Raw genomic sequence first — 20,215 nt, 5'->3', positions numbered from 1 at the left:
TGTGTGTGTGTGTGTGTGTGTGTGTGTGTGTGTGTGTGTGTGTGTTTCCCCCGCCGCCCCCATTCTTTCCTTCTTCCTTCTTTCTGGAGACGGAATCTCGCTCTGTCGCCCAGGCTGGAGCTGGAGCGCGGTGGTGCCTCCTCGGCTCGGCGCCGCCGCTGCCTCCAGGGCTCTCAAGCGAACAGCAGTTTTTGTATTTTGAGCGAAGACGGAACTTCACCATATTGGCCGGGCTGGTCTCGAACTCCTGACCTAGCGATTCCCCCCACCCCTCCCCCTCCCCCGCCTCGGCCTCCCAAAGCGTGCCGGGAGTACGGGTGTCGGCCACCGCGCCCGGCCGATTCCTTCTTGTTTTCAATCTTCTTTTCTGCACGCTGCTGTGTGTGAGCATACGTATATCTATCTAGATAGATAGATACGTAGATATGGACACACGGACACGTACCTACACCGACGAAAATATCTAGTGATAAAACTAGACATTTCCATCATTCATACATGTGTATAGGATAGATGTTAATTTTAATGGATGAACGTGTATGACGTAAACACCCATGTCATTTACATAGACCTGTATATGTATATCCTTCGTTTATTATGGATTAACAATGTTCGTGTATTTATTTTCTTTTCTTTTGGGGCCTGCCTGATCTTCTCACTCTGGGCTCTGGTGACCTCAGGCTCCCAAGTAGCTGGGATGGGACTACAGGGATCTCTTAAGCCCGGGAGGCAGAGGCGAACGTGGGCTGTGATCGCGCGCCTCCACTCCACCTGGGCTGGGCTGGGCTGGGCTGGAGAGAAAACGGTGGATTGTCATCTTCATTACCTTACCTTTTAGCTTTATTCGTACCCTCTTATTTGCTTCTTTATTCTCATGGGTTATTCTAGGTCATTGTCATGTTCATCGTTTGCTTGCTTGTTTCATTGGTTTCCTTCCTTCCCTGCCTTCCCGGCGGGGTCTTCCTCTGCCTCTGTCGCCCGGGATCACCCCAGCCTCGACGATTTCGACCGACCGTCCGACCGAGCGGCCGTCCCGCGTCTCATCCCTCCCGTCCCCGTTCCCTGGGACTACGGGTGTGCACCACCACACCGGGTGACTTTGATGTTCTTTCTCATGTCTCACGTTTTCCGTAGGTAGGGAGGCAGGTATCTGTGTATGTGTGGATGTGAGTGAGATGGGGTCTGGGGTTCTGTCGTGTGGCCCGGGCTGGTCTCGGACTCCTGTTCTCGAGCGATCCGCCTGCCTGCCTCGGCCGCCCGCGCTGCTGCTGTGACAGGCGTGAGACGCTGCACCTGGCTCATTCTATAGTTCCCTGCCTGCCTGCCTGCCTGCCTGCCTGCCTGCCTGCCTGCTTGCCTGTCTGTCTGTCAATCGTCTTCTTTTTAGTACGGGTGTGCTCTCGCTTTGTTGTCCACGCTCTGGGCACACGTGATCGCTTTTTAAACTTCTATGATTATTATTATTGCAGGTGTCGTCTCACACGTCGAGGTGATCTCAAACGTCTACGCTCCGGCCATCCTTCCACGTCGGCCTCCCGGAGTGCTGGGATGACACGCGTGGGCACGGTACGCTCTGGTCGTATTTCTCGTGGGTCGGTTCTTTCCGTTTTACGCACGCGGAATGCGAACAGATAAAATTTTGAGACGCGTCTCACCGATCTCTCCCCTCCCCCTCCCCCTCCCCCTCCCCCTCCCCCTCCCCCTCCCCCTCCAGACGGAGTTTCACTCTTGTCGCCCAGGGTGGACTACGATGGCGTGATCTCGGCTCGCTGCGACCTCCGCCTCCCGGGTTCGAGTGATCCTCCTGCCTTGGCCTTCCCGAGGAGCTGGAATGACGGGGAAGCGCCATCGTGCCCGGCTGACTTTTATATTTTTAGTACGGATGGGGTTTCTCCGTCTTGGTCAGCCTGGTCTTGAGCTTCCGACCGTTGGACGATTTTAACTTTCTTGGTGGTTGCTTTTCTTTTTCTTTTTTTCTTTTCTTTTCTTTCCTTCTCCTCCCCCCACCCACTCCCCCTGTCCTCCTCGTCCTCCTCGTCCTCGTCCTCGTCCTCCTCCTCCTCCTCCTTTTTCATCTCTTTCAGCTGGGCTCTCCTACTTGTGTTGCTCAGTTGCTCACGCTGGTCTCCAACTCCTGCCCTTGACGCTTCTCCCCTCACACCCACCGTCTGGTTGTTGAGATGCGCACCTCTTGTAAAATGGAAAAGATGAAAAAAATAAAGACGGAGGTGAAAAGCACGGAGTGAACGTGTCTCTTGCCGTCTCCCGGGGTGTCCCTTGGACCCCGAGAGACGGAGGGAGCTTGGCTGAGTGGGTTTTCGTGGCTGAATCCTCCCGAGGGCCTCCTTCCCTCTCCCCCTTGTCCCCGCTTCTCCCCCGGCCGAGGCTCCCGCCGCCGCCGCCGTGGCATTTTCCGTAGGAGAGCTGTGGGAGAGGACCGACGCGGCTTCCGGATCTAGATCCCGCCGGACGTCTCTGGCTCGGCGTCCCCCGCCGGCTACCTGCCGCCTTCCGGGGAGCTCTGAGGCGCGTGCCCCCGGCCCCCGTCACGTCCCGCTACCCTCCCCCGGCTGGCCTTTGCCGGGAGACCCCGGGGGAACCGCGTGGACGCTGCTTTCCGACCCTCCGGCGAACACTTCCGCCGGATGCCCCGGGTTGGCCGGATGGGATGAGACTGGACCGCTCCGGACCGTGCTGTTCTTGGGGGTGGGTTGTCGTACGGGGTGGACCGGCGGCCCCGGCGTTGGAAAGGGTGCGCGGGGGTGGAGCTGTCACGTGGGATGCCCTCCTTCCCCTCGGCCTGCCTTCGGCTTCCTCGGGCGTGAAGACGACTTCCCGTCACGACCACTTTTCTCCCCTTTCTCCACCACACGGATGAGACGCATGAGAGGGAGAAACAGCTCCATAGATACTGCTGACCTTCATTTGTGGAATCCTCAGTCACCTACACACAGACAGGTGACTACACGGGGACCCAAATCGGACACCGTTTCCGGGTCCTCATGGTGGGATTCGTCGGTCTCTCTCTCTCTCTCTCTCTCTCTCTCTCTCTCTCCCTCTGTCACACACACACACACACGATTTCCGTATCTAGTTCACAAAGCACACTCACTTACCCTTTCCCCGGTACGCAGGCTGAGTGAAACCCACCCCGCCCTCCACCCGTCGGCTGACGAAACCCCTTCTCTATGATGTATGAACGAGACGGTCTGGGCCGGGCACGGTAGCTCACGCCTGTCACTCCGGCACTTTGGGAGGCCGAGGCGGCTGGATCGCTTCAGGCCGGGAGTTCCAGACCGACCGCGCTGGCCGATGCGGCGAAACCCCGTCTCTCTGAAAAATAGAACGGTGAGCCGGGCCTGGTGGCCTGGGCTTGGGATCACGACTGCTCGGGAGACTGGGGCGGGCGAGTGGCTCCGACCGGGGAGGCCGAGGTTGCGATGAGCTGAGATCGTGCCACGGCGATCCGGCCTGGATGACGCAGCGAGACCCTGTCTCGATAGAATCGTAATATTATTAGAAGGTGACTTGTGCCTGGTGATGGCCGCCTGTCGTCGCGGCTGAGAGGCTGCGATGAGGAGAAGATCGCTTGAGGCCCCGCGGGTCGAGGCTTCGGTCGGTCGGCCGTGACCCGCTGTAACCTGGGCGGTCACCGGTCGAGGACATAGGCCCCCTCCCCGTTTTCCTTTCTTTTCTTCCCTTCTCTTTTCTTCTTTTTTCTTCTCTTTTCTTCTTTCTTTCTTTCTTCTTTTTCCTTTCCTTCTTCCCCTCTTTCTTTCATGCCTTACTGCCTTCCTGCCTTTCTTCTTTCCTCCCTTACTCCCTTCCTCCCTTCCTTCTTTCCTCCCGCCTCGGCCTCCCAAAGTGCTGGGATGACTGGCGTGAGGCACCGTGCGTGCTTGGCCTAAAGAGACACCCTTTGAGAGTGAGACACGGGGAGCGCCTCCCGGTGATCTGATGGACTGCTTGATTTAGAGACGGCATCTCACTCTGTCACCCCGGCAGTGGTGCCGTCGTAGCTCACTCACTGCAGCGTGGACGTTCCTGCACTCGAGCGATCCTTCCGCCTCAGCCTCCAGAGTACGGTACCCGGGACCACGGGCACGCGCCACTGTCCCCGGACCGTTTTTTTTTTTCCCCCCACCCCGAGACAGAGTTTCGCTCTGGTTGCCTAGACTGCGGTGCGGTGGCGCGATCTTGGCTCGCCGCAACCTCTGCCTCCCGGGTTCGAGCGATTCTCCCGCGTCGGCCTCCCGAGTAGCTGGGATGGCGGGCGGGCGCCGCCACGTCTGGCTGATGTGGTATTTTTCGTGGAGGCGGGGCTTCTCCGTGTGGCTCGGGCTGGACTCGAACTCCCGACCTCGGGTGATCGATCCGCCCTTCCCGGCCTCCCGAAGTGCTGGGATGACGGGCGTGAGCCACCGCGCCCGGCCTTCATTTTTCAATGTTTTTCCACGGACGGGGTCTCCTCGTTTTGTTGCCACCCTCCTGACCCGGCGTCTCAGAGTGCTGGCGTGACGGGCGTGAGCCACTGCGCCTGGACTCCGGGGAGTGATTCACGACCACGACCGCTGGACTGATTCTTTCTTTCTTTCTTTCTTTCTTTCTTTTCTTTTCTTTCTTTCTTCCTTCCTTCCTTCCTTCCTTCCTTCCTTCCTTCCTTCCTTCCTTCCTTCCTTCCTTCCTTCCTTCCTTCCTTCCTTCCTTCCTTTCTTTCTTTATGGATGGATGAATTCTTTTAGTATTGATTTGTGTATTTCTTTTCAGACGGAGTCTCGCTCTGGGCGAGGAGAGGCGAGGCGCATCGCTTTGGAAGCCGCGGCACCGCCTTCTGAAGCCCCATTCATATGCACAGAGCTCTATTCCCTTCCTGGAGTTGGAGCTGATGCCTTCCATAGCCTTGGGCTTCTCTCCATTTAGAAGCTTTGACAGGCGCAACCCCACCCAGAGGCTGGCTGCGGCTGAGGATTCCTGGGTGTGCTGGGGCTGGAAAGTGGGTCCCCTATTTTGGATACCTCGGCCGAGACATCCCCGGGCCCCCATCGCTTGCTCACCCTTTGAGATCCCCAGCCTCCGCCACCTTGCAGGCTCACCTCTTACTTTCATTTCTGTCTTTCTTCCTTTCTTGCGTTGGAGGAGGGCGTGCGGGAATGAGGGGGTGTGGGCGGGGAGGGGGTGCGGGGTGGGGACGGAGGGGAGCGTCCTAAGGGTCCATTTAGTGTCATGCCTATTTCACCACCACCACCACCAAAGATGAAAACAACCGTCGGCTAAATACCACCTGTTCTCATCTACAACTGGGAACTCATAGATGAGAGTTCTTGCGTGGGCAGAACGAGGGGGACCGGAGACGCGGGAGCCTACTTCAGGGAGGAGGGGTGGAAGGAGAGACAGCTTCGGGAAAAAAACAAAACACGAAAACTACCGGACACGGCGCTGAGTATCCGGGTGATGAAATCATCTGCACACTGAACACTGAACCCCCCCCCCCACCCCGTCACAAGTTTAAGTTTACCTATGACATAACACTCTTGCACATGTGTCTTCGAACAAGAAATAAAAGTTAGAGGGGAGAGGGGAGAGGAGGAGAGGAGGAGAGAGGAGAGAGGAGAGAGGAGAGAGGAGAGAGAGAGAGAGAGAGGGAGAGAGAGAGAGAGAGAGAGAGATTGAGAGATTGAGAGAGAGAGAGAGAGAGAGAGAGACAGAGACAGAGATAAAACGAAACACCCGAAACACTAACGTTCACTGACAGTGCAGCATTTGGGCCTGTTCTTTTTTTTTTCTTCTTCTTTTCTTTTTTTCGGACTGAGTCTCTCTCGCTCGGTCACCGAGGCTGCGGTGCAGTGGCGCTCTCTCGGCTCACTGAAACCTCTGCTTCCCGGCTTCCAGTGATTCTTCTTCGGTAGCTGGGATTACAGGCGCGCACCGCCACGGCCGGCTGATATTTCTATTTTTTGTAGACGCGGGGTTTCTCCGTGTTGGCCACGCTGGTATCGAACCCCTGACCTCAAAGGATCCGCCTTCCCGGGCCTCCCGAAGTGCTGGGACGACAGGCCTGAGCCGCCGGGATTTCAGCCTTTCAAAGCGTGGGCCCTGCCACCTTTCGCTGCGGCCCTGACGCTCAGAATGACGTGTCCTCTCTCCCATAGGTGGACTCCTTGAGTCCCCTATGCCGTTGCACTCTAGCCTGGGCGGCGAGAGCCAAACTCCGTCCCCCCCACCTCCCCACGCAAAAAGTAAATACATACATAAAGAGATAAGTAAGTAAGTAAATCGATAAAATCTCTACACATCACCTAGAAGTGTGTGTTCCCCTGAGTGATTTCTGAGAAATGGCCCTGTACGCTGAACGCGGTGGCTCACGTCTGTCCTCCCGAGGTCGGGAGCTCCAGACCAGCCTGGCCAACATGGTGACACCCCGTCTCTACTGATAACGCGATACTGAGTAGGCCACGGTGGGGCGGGCACCTGTCGTCCCAGCTACTCGGGAGGCTGAGGCGGAAGGAAGAGTCGCTTGAACCTGGCAGGCGGAGGTTGCGGTGACCCGAGATCGCGCCACTGTGCTACAGCCTGAGCGACAGAGTGAGACTCGTTCTCCAAATAAATAAATAAATAAATAAATAAATAAATAAATAAATAAGTAAATAAAAAGTAAATGAAAGAAAGAAAAAAAGAAAAGAACAGAAAAGAAAGAGAAAATGAAAGAAAACGCACTGTATCGCTACTGGGCTAGGACCTTCTCTCTTTCTATCTGTTTCTCCCTGTCTCTCCCTGTTCGACTCTGTGTTTCTCTCTGTGTCTCTTTCTCTGTCTGTCTGTCTGTCTGTCTCTTTCTTTCTCTCTGTCTCTGTCTCTGTCTCTCTCTCTCTCTCTCTCTGCCTGTCTCACTGTGTCTGTCTTCTGTCTTACTCTCTTTCTCTACCCGTCTCTCTGTCTCTCTCTCTTTCTCTACCCGTCTCTCTGTCTCTCTCTCTCTCTCCCTCCCTGTCTGTGTCTCTCTCTCTCTCTTTCTGTATCTGTTTCTCTCTGTCCATCTCTGTTTTTCTCTGTCTGTCTCTTTCTCTGTCTGTCTGCCTCTCTTTCTTTTTCCGTGTCTCTCTCTCTCTCTCTCTCTCTCTCTCTGTGCCTATCTTCTTTCTTACTCTCTTTCTCTGCCTGCCTGTCTCTCTCTCTCTCTGTCTCTCCCTCCCTGTCTGTCTCTCTCTCTCTCTCTCTGTCTATCCTCTGTCTTACTGTCTTTCTCTGCCTGTCTGTCTCTCTCTCTGTCTGTCTCTCTGTGTCCGTATCCTTCTCTGCCTGCCTGTCTGCCTCTCTGTCTCTCTCCCTCCGTGTCTCTCTCTCTCTCTCCGTCTCTCTCTCTTTCTGTCTGCTTCTCTCTGTCTCTCTCTGTCTGTCTGTCTGTCTGTCTCTGCCTCCCTCTGTCTGTCTCTCTCCCTCCCTGTCTGTCTGTTTCTCTCTCTCTCTCTTTCTCTGTCTCTGTCTCTCTCTCTTTCTGTCTGTTTCTCTCTTTCTCTGTCTGTCTGTCTCTCTCTTTCTCTGTCTCGCTGTCTCTCTCTCTGGGCCTGTCTCTCTGTCTGTGCCTATCTTCTGTCTTACTCACTTTCTCTGCCTGTCTGTCTCTCTGTCTCTCTCTCTCTCTGTCTGTATCCCTCCCTCCCTGTCTGTCTGTTTCTCTCTCTCTGTCTCTGCCTCTGACTCTCTCTGTTTCTGTTTCTGTCTGTCTCTCTCTGTCCATCTCTGTCTTTCTCTCTCTGTTTCTTTCTCTGTCTCTCCCTTTCTGTCTGTCTGTCTGTCTCTCTCTCTCCCTCTCTGTCTCTCTCTGCCTGTCTCTCTCACTGTGTCTGTCTTCCGTCTTACTCTCTTTCTCTGCCTATCTGTCTGTCGGTCTCTCTCTCTCTCTCTCTCTCTCTCTCTCTCTGTCTGTCTGTCTCCCTCCCTTTCTGTTTCTCTCTCTCTCAGTCTCTCTCTCTCCGTCTCTCTCTTTCTGTCTGTTTCTCTCTGTCTCTGTCTGTCTGTCTCTCTCTCTCTCTCTCTCTCTCTCTCTCTCTGTCTCTCTCCCTCCCCGTCTGTCTGTTTCTCTCTCTCTCTCTCTCTGTCTCTGTCTGTTTGTCTCTATCTCTCTCTGTCCATCTCTGTCTTTCTCTGCCTGTCTCTTTCTTTCTCTCTGTCTCTGTCTCTGTCTCTCTCTCTCTCTGCCTGTCTCTCTCACTGTGTCTGTCTTCTGTCTTACTCTCCTTCTCTTCCTGTCCATCTGTCTGTCTGTCTGTCTCTCTCTCCCTCGCTTTCTGTTTCTCTCTCTCTCTCTCTTTCTGTCTGTTTCTCTGTCTCTCTCTCTCTCCCTGTCTGTTTCTGTCTTTCCCTATCTGTCTGCCTCTCTCTTTCTTTTTCTGTGTCTCTCTGTCTCTCTCTCTCTCTGTGCCTATCTTCTGTCTTACTGTCTTTCTCTGTCTGTCTGTCTTACTCTCTGTCTGTCTCTCTCTCCCTCCCTTTCTGTTTCTCTCTCTCTCTCTCACTCTGTCTCTCTCTCTCTTTCTGTCTGTTTCTTTCTCTTTCTCTCTCTCTCTCTCTCTCACTGTCTCTCTCTCTGTCTCTCTCTCTCTTTCTGTCTGTTTCTCTCTCTCTCTTTCTGTCTCTGTCTTTCTCTGTCTGTCTGCCTCTCTCTTTCTTTTTCTGTGTCCCTCTGTCTCTCTCTCTCTCTGTGCCTATCCTCTGTCTTACTGTCTTTCTCTGCCTGTCTGTCTCTCTCTCTGTCTGTCTCTCTCTGTCCGTCTCTGTTTGTCTCTCTCTGTCTGTCTGTCTGTCTCTCTCTCTGTCTGTCTCTCTCCCTCCCTGTCTGTTTCTCTCTCTGTCTCTCTCTCTTTCTGTCTGTTTCTCTCTATCTCTCTCTGTCCATCTCTGTCTTTCTATGTCTGTCTCTTTCTCTGTCAGTCCGTCAGACCCCCCGTGCCGGGGAGGGCCCTGCCCCTTCCACGAAAGTGAGAAGCGCGTGCTTAGGTGCTTAGAGAGGCCGAGAGGAATCTAGACAGACGGGCCTTGCTGGGCTTCCCCAATCGGTGTATGATTTCGGGAGGTCGAGGCCGGGTCCCCACTTGGATGCGAGGGGCATTTTCAGACTTTTCTCCCTGTCACGTGTGGCGTCCGTACTTCTCATAGTTCCCTGATAAGCTCCTCGACTTAAAAAGAAACGGTGAAGGCCGGGCGCGGTGGCTCACGTCTGTCATCCCAGCACTTTGGGAGATCGAGGCGGGTGGATCACCTGAGGTTGGGAGTTCCAGACCAACCTTGCCAACACGGCGAAACCCCGTCTCTACTAAAAATACAAAACTGAGTCGGGAGCGGTGGGGCAGGCGCCTGGAATGCCAGCTCCTCCGGAGGCTGAGGCGGGAGAATCGCTTGAACCTGGGAGGCGGAGTCTGCAGGGAGCCGAGATCGCGCCACTGCACTACAGCCCAGGCTGTAGAGTGAGTGAGACTCTGTCTCTAAATAAATAAATAAATACATACATACATACATAAATACATAAATAAATGAATGAATGAAAAAATAAATTCTTTTCTGTGCTGACTGACATTTGCGGGCATCGGTTGTCTTCGGGCATCACCTAGCGGCCACTGTTTCTGAAAGTCGGGGAGACACGGAGGGAGGTCTCGCCGACTGCACCGAGCCTGGGGCAACTGGTTTCTCGCTCTCCCTTCTGGAGGCCCCTCCCTCTCTCCCTCGTTGCCTAGGGAACCTCCGCCCTGGCGGGGGCCCTATTGTTCTTTGATCGGCGCTTGAGTTTTCTTTGTGTTTTGGTTTCTTGACCGCGCATAGACTCTCCTACTTGGGCTTTAGGAAGGGTCAGTTTAATTTTCAAGTTGCCCCCCGGCTCCCCCCACTACCCACGTCCCTTTACCTTAATTTAGTGAGTCGGCGAGGTGGGTTCCCCCCGAAACCCCCACACCCCGCCTCCCAACACCCTGCTTGGAAACCTTCCAGAGCCGCCCCGGTGTGCCTCTGTCTTCTCGCCCCTTCCCCCACCCCTTGCCGGCGATGATCTCATTCTTGCCAGGCTGACATTTGCATCGCTGGGCCTCAGGCCTCACTCAGTGGCCACCGTTTGTGAAGATGGGGGCGGCACGGTCCCACTTCCCCAGAGGCAGCTTGGGCCGATGGCATAGCCCTTGACCCGCGTGGGCAAGCGGGCGGGTCTGCAGTTGTGGGGATTTTCCCCCAGCTTCCCTCCTCAGGCCTCCCTTCCTCCCTCCCTCCCTGCCTCCCTAGGAAAGCTTCACCCTGGCTGGGTCTCAATCACCCATTCTCAGGATGTTTTCGTTTCTCCGCCCTCCAGCCGGCACAGTTTCACAACGGGAAAGGCGTCACAGCTCTAGTCTGGGCCTTCTTAGTATTTGCCCCAAACAGAAACGCTTTCTGAAAACTAACACTTGGCTCACTTAAGATTTCCAGGGACGGTGCCTTGGCCCGTGTTTGTTGGCTTGTTTTGTGTTTGTTCGTCTTTTTCCCTTTGCCTATGTATTTCTTTTCAGGTGAAGTAGAAATCCCCAGTTTTCAGGAAGACGTCTATTTTCCCCAAGACATGTTAGCTGCTGTTTTCTCCTGTTGTTAACTAGCGCTTTTCTGAATCTCTCCACGTGCAGTGAGAGCCGGTGGAAGTGTACTATCCTTCATAACATCTTATTTTCTAGAAATCCGTAGGTGAATGCTGCTGCTGCTCTCGCTGCTGCTGCTGCTCTTGTTGCTGTTGTTGTTGTTGTTGTTGTTGTTGTTGTTGTTGTTTTCAAAGTATAACCCGGCCACCGTTCATGGGATCAAAAGCATTATAAAATATGTGTAATTATTTCTCGAGCACGCCCTTCCTCCCCCTCTCTCTGTCTCTCTGTCTGTCTCTGTTTCTCTCTTTCTCTCTCTGTCTTTTCTCTCTCTCTCTCTCTGTCTCTCTCTGCCTGTCTGTTTCTCTCTCTCTCTCTCTGTCTCTCTCTCTCTCTCTGCCTGTCTGTTTCTCTCTCTCTCCGTCTCTCTCTCTCTCTCTGCCTGTCTGTTTCTCTCTCTCTCCGTCTCTCTCTCTCTCTCTGCCTGTCTGTTTCTCTCTCTCTCCGTCTCTCTCTCTCTCTCCGCCTGTCTGTTTCTCTCTCTCTCTGTCTCTCTCTCTCTCTCTCTCTGCCTGTCTGTTTCTCTCTCTCTCTCTGTCTCTCTCTCTCTCTCTGCCTGTCTGTTTCTCTCTCTCTGTCTCTCTCTCTCTCTCTGTCTGCCTGTCTGTCTGTCTCTCTCTCTCTCTGCCTGTCTGTCTCTCTCTCTCTCTCTGCCTGTCTGTCTGTTTCTCTCTCTCTCTCTCTCTCTCTCTCTCTCTCTCCCTCCCTCTCTTTACCTGTCTCTCTCACTGTGTCTGCCTTCTGTCTTACTCCCTTTCTCTGCCTGTCTGTCTGTCGGTCTGTCTCTCTCTCTCTGTCTCTCTCTCCCTGTCTGTCTGTCTGTTTCTCTCCGTCTCTCTCTGTCTGTCTCTGTCTTTCTCTGTCTGTCTCTTTGTCTGTCTCTTTCCTTCTCTCTGTCTCTCTGTGTCTGTCTCTCTATCTCTCTCTCTCTCACTGTGTCTGTCTTCTGTCTTAGTCTCTCTCTCTCCCTGTCTGTCTGTTTCTCTCTCTCTCTCTCTCTCTCTGCCTGTCTGTTTCTCTCTCTGTCTCTCTCTCTGTCTATCTTCTGTCTTATTGTCTTGCTCTGCCTGGCTGTCTGGCTGGCTGTCTGGCTGTCTCTCTCTGTCTGTCTGTCTCTCTCTCTCCCTGTCTCTCTCTCTCTCTCCCTGTCTGTCTCTCTCTTTCAGTCTGTTTCCCTCTGTCTGTCTGTCTTTCTCTCTCTCTGTCTGTTTCTCTCTGTCTGTCTGTCTGTTTCTCTCCGTCTCTCTGTCTCTTTCTTTCTCTCTGTCTCTCTGTCTGTCTCTGTCTCTCTCTCTCTCTCTCTCTGCCTGTCTGTTTTTCTCTCTCTCTCTGTCTCTCTCTCTCTGCCTGTCTGTCTGTCTCTCTCTCTCTCTCTCGCCTGTCCGTCTCTCTCTCTCTCTCTCTGCCTGTCTGTGTCTCTCTCTCTCTCTCTGTCTCTCTCTCTCTCTCTCTGCCTGTCTGTCTCTCTCTCTCTCTCTGCCTGTCTGTTTCTCTCTCTCTCTCTCCCTCCCTCCCTCCCCCTCTTTACCTGTCTCTCTCACTGTGTCTGCCTTCTGTCTTACTCCCTTTCTCTGCCTGTCTGTCTGTCGGTCTGTCTCTCTCTCTGTCTCTCTCTCCCTGTCTGTCTGTCTGTCTGTCTGTTTGTCTCCGTCTCTCTCTGTCTGTCTCTGTCTTTCTCTGTCTGTCTCTTTGTCTGTCTCTTTCTTTCTCTCTGTCTCTCTGTGTCTGTCTCTCTCTCTCTCTCTCTCACTGTGTCTGTCTTCTGTCTTAGTCTCTCTCTCTCCCTGTCTGTCTGTTTCTCTCTCTCTCTCTTTCTCTCTCTCTCTGTCTATCTTCTGTCTTATTGTCTTTCTCTGCCTGTCTGGCTGTCTGGCTGTCTGGCTGTCTCTCTCTGTCTGTCTCTCTCTTCTCTCTCTCTCCCTGTCTCTCTCTCTCCCTCCCCCTGTCTGTCTGTCTGTCTGTCTGTCTCTCTCTGTCTCTGTCTGTTTCTCTCTGTCTGTCTGTCTTTCTCTCTGTTTCTCTCTGTCTGTCTGTCTTTCTCTCTCTCTCTCTGTCTCTTTCTTTCTCTCTGTCTCTCTGTCTGTCTCTGTCTCTGTGTGTGTGTGTGTCTGCCTTCTGTCTAACTCTTACTCTCTTTCTCTGCCTGTCTGTCTGTCTCTCTCTGTCTCTCTCCCTTCCTGTCTCTGTTTCTCTCTCTTTCTGTTTCTCTCTGTCTCTGTCCATCTCTGTCTTTCTCTGTCTGTCTCTTTATCTGTCTCTCTCTCTTTCTGTCTTTCTCTCTTTCTGTATCGTTGTCTCTCTCCGTCTGTCTCTCTCTGTCTCTGTCTCTCTCTCCCTCTCTCTGTCTGGCTGTCTGGCTGTCTCTCTCCCTTCCTGTCTCTGTTTCTCTCTTTCTGTTTCTCTCTCTGTCTCTGTCCATCTCTGTCTTTCTCTGTCTGTCTCTTTATCTGTCTCTCTCTCTTTTTGTCTTTCTCTCTTTCTGTATCGTTGTCGCTCTCCATCTGTCTCTCTCTGTCTCTGTCTCTGTCTCTCTCTCTCTCTCTCTCTCTGTCTCGGTCTCTGGCTCTCGCTATCTCCCGCCCTCTCTTTTTTTTTTTTTTTTTTTTGCAAAATAAGCTCAAGCACATCTAATCTAATCCATTACCAAGGCCTGAATTCTTAACTTCTGACATCCCAGATTTCCTCTCCCTACAGAATGCTGTACAGAACTGGCGAGTTGATTTCTGGACTTGGATACCTCATAGGTACTACATATGAATAAAGATCCAACCCTCAAATCTGGGGTTGCTTCTCCCTCGACTGTCTCGAAAAATCGTACCTCTGTTCACCTAGGATGCTGGGATGGTTTTCTCAATGTGCATCTGCCCGTGTCCTGCGTGACCTGTGACCGAGCCCTGCCCGTTGGGTCTCAAATATGTATCCGCAAACACTTCTCTCCATTTCCACAAGTACCCACGGCCCCTTGTGGAACCACTGGCTCTTTGAAAAAAATCCCAGAAGTGGTTTTGGCTTTTTGGCTAGGAGGCCTAAGGCCTGCTGAGAACTTCCCTGTCCGGGATCCTGTGTGAACAAAAGTGTCTCTGCTGGGAGCTGGGACCCTCGGGACCATGCTTGCTGGCGCTGGATGAGTCTCTGGAAGGACGCACGGGACTCCGCAAAGCTGGCCTGTCCCACCGAGGTCAAATGGATACCTCTGCGTCGGCCCGAGGCCTCCAACGTACATCACCGTCACCAACCGTCACCGTCAGCATCCTTGTGAGCCTGGCCAAGGCCCCGACTCCGGGGAGACTCTTGGGAGCCCGGCCTTCATCGGCTACAGTCCAAAGGGATGGTGACTCCACCCACAAGGTCCCCACTGAACTGCGAAGACGTGGAGCGTAGGTCAGAGAGGGGACTAGGAGGGGAGACGTCCTGACAGGCGATGAGTTCCCTAGGCTCTGGCCACCCCACCCACGTCCCACGTCCCACATCCCAAGTCCCGGGCACCCACGGGACACCGCCGCTTTATCCCCTCCTCTGTCCACAGCCGGCCCCACCCCACCAAGCAACCCACGCACACACGCTGGAGGTTACAAAACCACACGGTGTGAACAGAGCCTGACGGAGCGAGAGCCCATTTCACGAGGTGGGGGGGTGGGGGTGGGGGTGGGGCTGGGGTGGGGGTTGCGGGGTCTGCAGAGAGCCCGAGTCTCCCTCTCGGGTGGCTGACAGGCTCGAAATGAATATCGCTTCTTGGGCGGAGGGGCTTCCTTAGGCCATCACCGCTTGCCTGCAGCGGGACTACCTCTCACACCCTCCCTTGAGGCCACAAAATAGATTCCACCCCACCCCTCGACGTTTCCTCCGGGGGCCGGATGTATCCTGTTCGAGAGACCTGAGCCTGACTGGTTGAATGAAACACCTTTATTGGCTTTGTGTGTTTGTTTGTTTCTGAGATGGAGTCTTGCTCTGTCCCCCATGCTGGAGTGCAGTGGCGTGATCTCAGCTCACGGCAACCTCTGCCTCCTGGGTTCCAGTCATTCTCCTGCACTTGAACCAGAGAGACTGCCACCGTGGCCGGCTCATTTTTTTCTTTTTAGTAGACACGGGGTTTCACCCTCTTTCATTGGTTTTCACTGCAGATTCTAGATTCCAGCCACATCTCCTCGTTCTGTGCCACAGAAAGACTTTTTTTTTTTTTTTTTTTCTTAAAAGCACAACATATCTGCTTGATTTGAGTGGCTTCCTATATCATTATCATTGTGTTAGAGATGAAGAAAAGGTATTAAACACCGTGCTAGTGATAGTCAAAGTGAAAACAAAAGAACGGCTATCTATTTTGTAGTTAGAATAAAGTGGCTCAGTATTGAGAGCTACCTAAATATGTCGGCGTTTAAACTCTTCCTAGTAAAAGCTTGCCGATCTGAATAATCCTCCTTTAAACACAATTTTTGATACGGTTAAGTTTTTTTAAGAATGCGACTCCTGCGAAATAGCTGAACGGACGATACACATTTAAAAAGCAAACGACACAAGGATCAACCAGACTTGGGAAAAAATCAAAAAACAACACAAGTCTCATGAAGAACTGAGTTCTTAAAATGTCACGGAGAACACGGCCGTCGGAAGAGAAGGCAGTATCGGCAAGTTGATTGTTACATTGGTCAGCGATAGCTAGCACTATTATGTTTTTGGCCATCTTTCAGGAGATGTAACTACTACAGCAGAATGAGATATCACCCACTAAACAACATAGTCACAAATCAAAAAATGTTTTAGTAATCTAATGCTTCAGATTCAGAAGCAAATCCAATGAAAAAACTCCACTGCTGTAACAATTAACCCACCCCAAAGATAACCGTATCTGACAAGAAAACGACCACAGGCTTATGACTTCAGAATTATACTTTCTCTTGATATTCATTTATGTATTTATTTATTTTTTTATTTTCTTTTCTTGAGGGGGCGTCTCGCTCTGTCGCCCAGCGTGGAGCGCAATGGCGTGATCTCGGCTCACTGCAACCTCCACCTCTCCGGGTTCAAGAGATTCTCCCGCATCAGCCTCCCGAGTAGCTGGGACCACAGGCCCCCACCACCACGCCCAGCTAATTTTTCTACTTTTAATAGAGGCGGGGTTTCACCATGTTGGCCGGGATGGTCTCGATCCCTTGACCTTGTGACCCGCCCGCCTCGGCCTCCCAGAGTGCCGGGATGACAGGCGTGAGCCACCGCGCCCGGCCTTCTCTTGAGGTTTTAACTATTAAGTCAGCCCAGAAAAATACAATAAATGTCAACAGTCAGTATGGTGTTGAGGCGGAAGTAGGACCACGCTTTTTCATATCTTATTCAGTTGATAACCATACGACCCAGGTAGACATTTCCTGTGTGTCTACTGACACACAAGCACAAAACAGTGAAACAGAGAGACCGCTGAATAAAAGGGGACGCTCAGTTCTTCATAGTAACGCCAGAGACTGGAACACTGTCACAAAGCAGCAGCTAGTGAATCGTTTCCATATTTTTTTCTATTATCCAATAAGTGAATGATGCTATTCCTTTCCAATCTCCCAAGCCCTTTTTGTCCCCATCACCGCTGCGGTGCTCGCACAAAAAGTAACAAATCAAGTAACAAAACTAAAGAAACACACACACACACACACACACACACACACACACACACACACACACCCCCTAAAGACAACTACGGTATCTGCAAAAGTCTGGTAGAAGACAGAAACTGTTGAGTATAAGGATCTGGTATTCTATTATCATGAGTTCATTTAAGAGTTTGTTCAAGACATACATTTCATAAGAAAACATCTTAGTTAGAAGTTATTGACCAGCGTGTACCATCCCTAGGTATTCGTCACCAAATTCATGACAATAAAGAGCTATCTAACAAGAAAAATTAGCGAGTAACGGCACCATCCGTAAGACTTTGTCTTTACGCTTCCTGACCACTCACCATGCATTGCAATGTCTAGGACTGACTCTGATAGCATTTCGAAATCAAGCTAAGGCTTTGTCCAATTCTTCAGTGAAGACACACTCACGCCCTAAGACGGTATAGGCGTAAGCATCATTTGGATCCACCTCGATAGTTCTCTGGAAGAATTTAATGGCAATATCCTGTTCCCGTTGCAGACTGCAACGGGTCCCTGCAGCACACCAGGCCTCTGGCTGGAGAACTTTTATCCATGTCTGTGAAGTCTTTTGACAGAACTGAAAGAGCAACATCTTTCGGAGGATGCCAAAGTGTTGTAGTGTAGATCTCCATGCCTTCGACTCTATAATTCTCCCTCCTTCTAACCTCTGAGAATATTCTTTCAGGTCGCATGGACTCTGAAAGTTGAAAACGGGCCCTTCCAATTTGGCGCAGTACCCAACCGGTATTGTTGTCTTTATGCTTCCTGACCACTTACCATGCATTGCAATGTCTAGGACTGACTCTGATAGCATTTCGAAATCAAGCTAAGGCTTTGTCCAATTCTTCAGTGAAGACACACTCACGCCCTAAGACGGTATAGGCATAAGCATCATTTGGATCCACTTCGATAGTTCTCTGGAAGAATTTAATGGCAATATCCTGTTCCCGTTGCAGACTGCAACGGGTCCCTGCAGCACACCAGGCCTCTGGCTGGAGAACTTTTATCCATGTCTGTGAAGTCTTTCGACAGAACTGAAAGAGCAACATCTTTTGGAGGATGCCAAAGTGTTGTAGTGTAGATCTCCATGCCTTCCACTCTATAATTCTCCCTCCTTCTAACCTCTGAGAATATTCTTTCAGGTCGCATGGACTCTGAAAGTTGAAAACGGGCCCTTCCAATTTGGCGCAGTACCCAACCGGTATTCTAGTGGTGAGAAGGTAGATGGCTCAAAATATGGATAGCTTCTTTGCGGTGGTAAGAACACAAAGCTAAATAACCTTTCCCCCTTTCACGAAGAAGGCTCATCAAGCCTTCTGCTGCTGCTTTTTGTAGATGAAAAGCCTGAATCTGAGGTGTGATTGCGGCTCTTTTCTCTTCTGAAACGATGGAAGAGTCCAGTTTTGTCATTTCCAGGCTATCGTTTATGTTAGGTTGTGGTGTACCTCCTTTATTAGTTCTACTTTTTGTTTTTCTGCTTGGGATTTCAGGTGGAAACTTCATTTTAAATTTTTTCCTATTATCCTTGGTTGTGGAGCTGTCACTAATCAAGAGTCGCGAATTTCTTCGAGGTCGTGCATTTAGGGGAGACGCCATAGTGGGGCTCAACACCTGAGGCGTTCCACTCGTTTGTGGACCAGAACTTTGTGTTTTTGCAAGAATTGGAGTGACCTTTCGGCTGATTCCCCTCTGCGAGAAGACAGACTGTGTTCCGGTTTGGCCGATTCTGGCAACAGACCTTTTTGAAGGGGCTCCGGTGGGTGGCACGTCAATTACAGAAGGTGTCTCAAAGCGGTGTAGTTTTGTAAATAGGATCCATCTCCGGGACTCGAGGTTTCTACTGGCAAAGTCCCAACACTTGGGGTGAATGGACCAACAGCTGCTGGCCCTCCTAATAAACTTCGACCGGTGTTTGGTTCATTTTGCACCTGTTTAGATCACATGGAAGTTCCCGTTCCCAGTGGGACAGTATCAGGTGAAATGACAGCTGAATCCATAGAAGACACTGGGGAATCTGTATTCAAGGAGTACTTTGAATTGGAAGATTCTAAACTCAATCTGTTTAATTCAATGGTGTCCTGGGGTGTTTCCGTAAGAACGGTCTCAGGCTGTCTGTGACATAAGCTAGGACGAGGTACTTGTGTGGGGCAACACTTGGACAGACAGTTGCCAAAGTTCTGTAAAGATGTGAATGGAAGTGTTTGGTCAGGATCTTGCTTTTTCACCTACTTCACATAATGATTCAAAGGGATACCAGAGGAAAGGATTTCAACTAAGGCCCTGTTGGTCACATTCTGATCCTTTGGCAAGCCGATCTGTCTTGCGATATGCGTGTCCCGGCAATGAGAGAGTAAAGCGAGCTGAATCACCAGACTCAGTAAAAATATCGTCATGGCTTTTCTGCTTAGGAAACACTCCACCCGATAAGATGTGTTCCCCTTCTGCAAGCTTGCTGAGATCCACGCAACATTTTGCCAGCCGGTATTTGCATGGCGGTGCAGTACCACTGTGTCCTTTCCAGAGTCTATATGCTTTATAGGCCTTTCCTGAGGGGTAAGGACAGGTCACCAGTGAAAACAAGGCTTCTTCTGAGGGTACTTCTGCATAAAGGCGTTCTGCGAGGAAAACCGCATCTCGGTAAGCGCAGCGGTTTAGTGCTTGCCATAGAGCAGCCTGGACGGGTTCCTGCAGCACTGTCATCCTCGAGGCTCAGGCCCACTTTCTGCAGTGCCTCAGGCATCCCCCCACCCCACACCGCCCGCACCCCACTGCCACCCCACTCCCGTAGCGGCTATGGCCCGGCCAGGCCAGCCCCGGCTCGTTTAAAGTCACCAGCGGGACCGTTCCCGGGGGATGGGGGAGGCCGAGCCCGAATGACTTCTCTATCCTGCCGACTCTGGAAAGCCCGGCCCCTTGTGATCCATTGCAAACCGAGAGTCACCTCGTGTTTGGAACACGGATCCGCTCCCAAGTTCAGTGGGGGGATGTGAGGGATGTGGCATGTAGGACGAAGGACTCTCTTCCTTCTGATTCGGTCTGCACCGCGGGGCCTAGGGCTGGAGCTCTCTCCGTGCGGACCGCTGACTCCCTCTACCTTGAGTTCCATCGGCCCCACCCTGGAACACGGGCCTCGGCAGATTCTGGCCCTTCCTGGCCCTTAAGTCGCTGTCAGAAACCCCATCTCGTGCTCGGATGCCCTCGAATGACTGTGGCTCGCACCTCTCTGGAAACATTGGCGATCTCTCCTCTACGCGCGGCCACCTGAAACCACAGGCGCTCGGGACACTCGTGCTTTCAGGAGAGAATGCTGAGAGTCTCTTGCCGACTCTCTCTTGACTTGAGTTCTTCATGGGTGTGTGGTGAGGACGTAGTGAGACCAGACGTATTAACTCAGGCCGGGTGCTGGTGGCTCACGCCTGTAACCCCAACGCTTTGGGAGGCCGAGGCCGTAGGATCCCTTGAGGAATCGCCTAACCCTGGGGAGGTTGAGGCTGCAGTGAGCGAGCCATAATGGTGTCACTGCGCTCCAGTCTGGGCGAAAGACAGAGTGAGGCCCTGTCACAGGCAGGCAGGCAGGGAGGCAGGCAGGCAGGCAGGCAGGCAGGCAGGCAGGCAGGCTGGCAGGCAACAGTTGTACTATGTTCTTCTCAGGGCAGGAAGCAGAAATGACAGAATACAGCACTTCATTTTTTTTTTTCCTTGGGACGGAGTGTCACTCTTGGTGCCCACGCTGGAGTGCAGTGGCACCATCTCGGCTCACCGCAACCTCCACCTGCCGTGTTCAAGCGATTCTCCTGCCTCAGCCTCCTGAGAGTAGCTGGGATTACAGGCATGGGCCACCACACCCGGCTGATTTTGTATTGTTAGTAGAGACGGCATTTCTCCATGTGGGTCAGGCTGGTCTCGAACTGGCGACCCCAGGTGATCTCCCCACCTCGGCCT

This window comes from Pongo abelii, chromosome Y, assembly GCF_028885655.2.
Source record: "Pongo abelii isolate AG06213 chromosome Y, NHGRI_mPonAbe1-v2.0_pri, whole genome shotgun sequence".
Taxonomy (NCBI): domain Eukaryota; kingdom Metazoa; phylum Chordata; class Mammalia; order Primates; family Hominidae; genus Pongo; species Pongo abelii.
The sequence above is the reverse complement of the archived record's forward strand: the minus strand, read 5'-3'. Positions refer to the sequence as shown.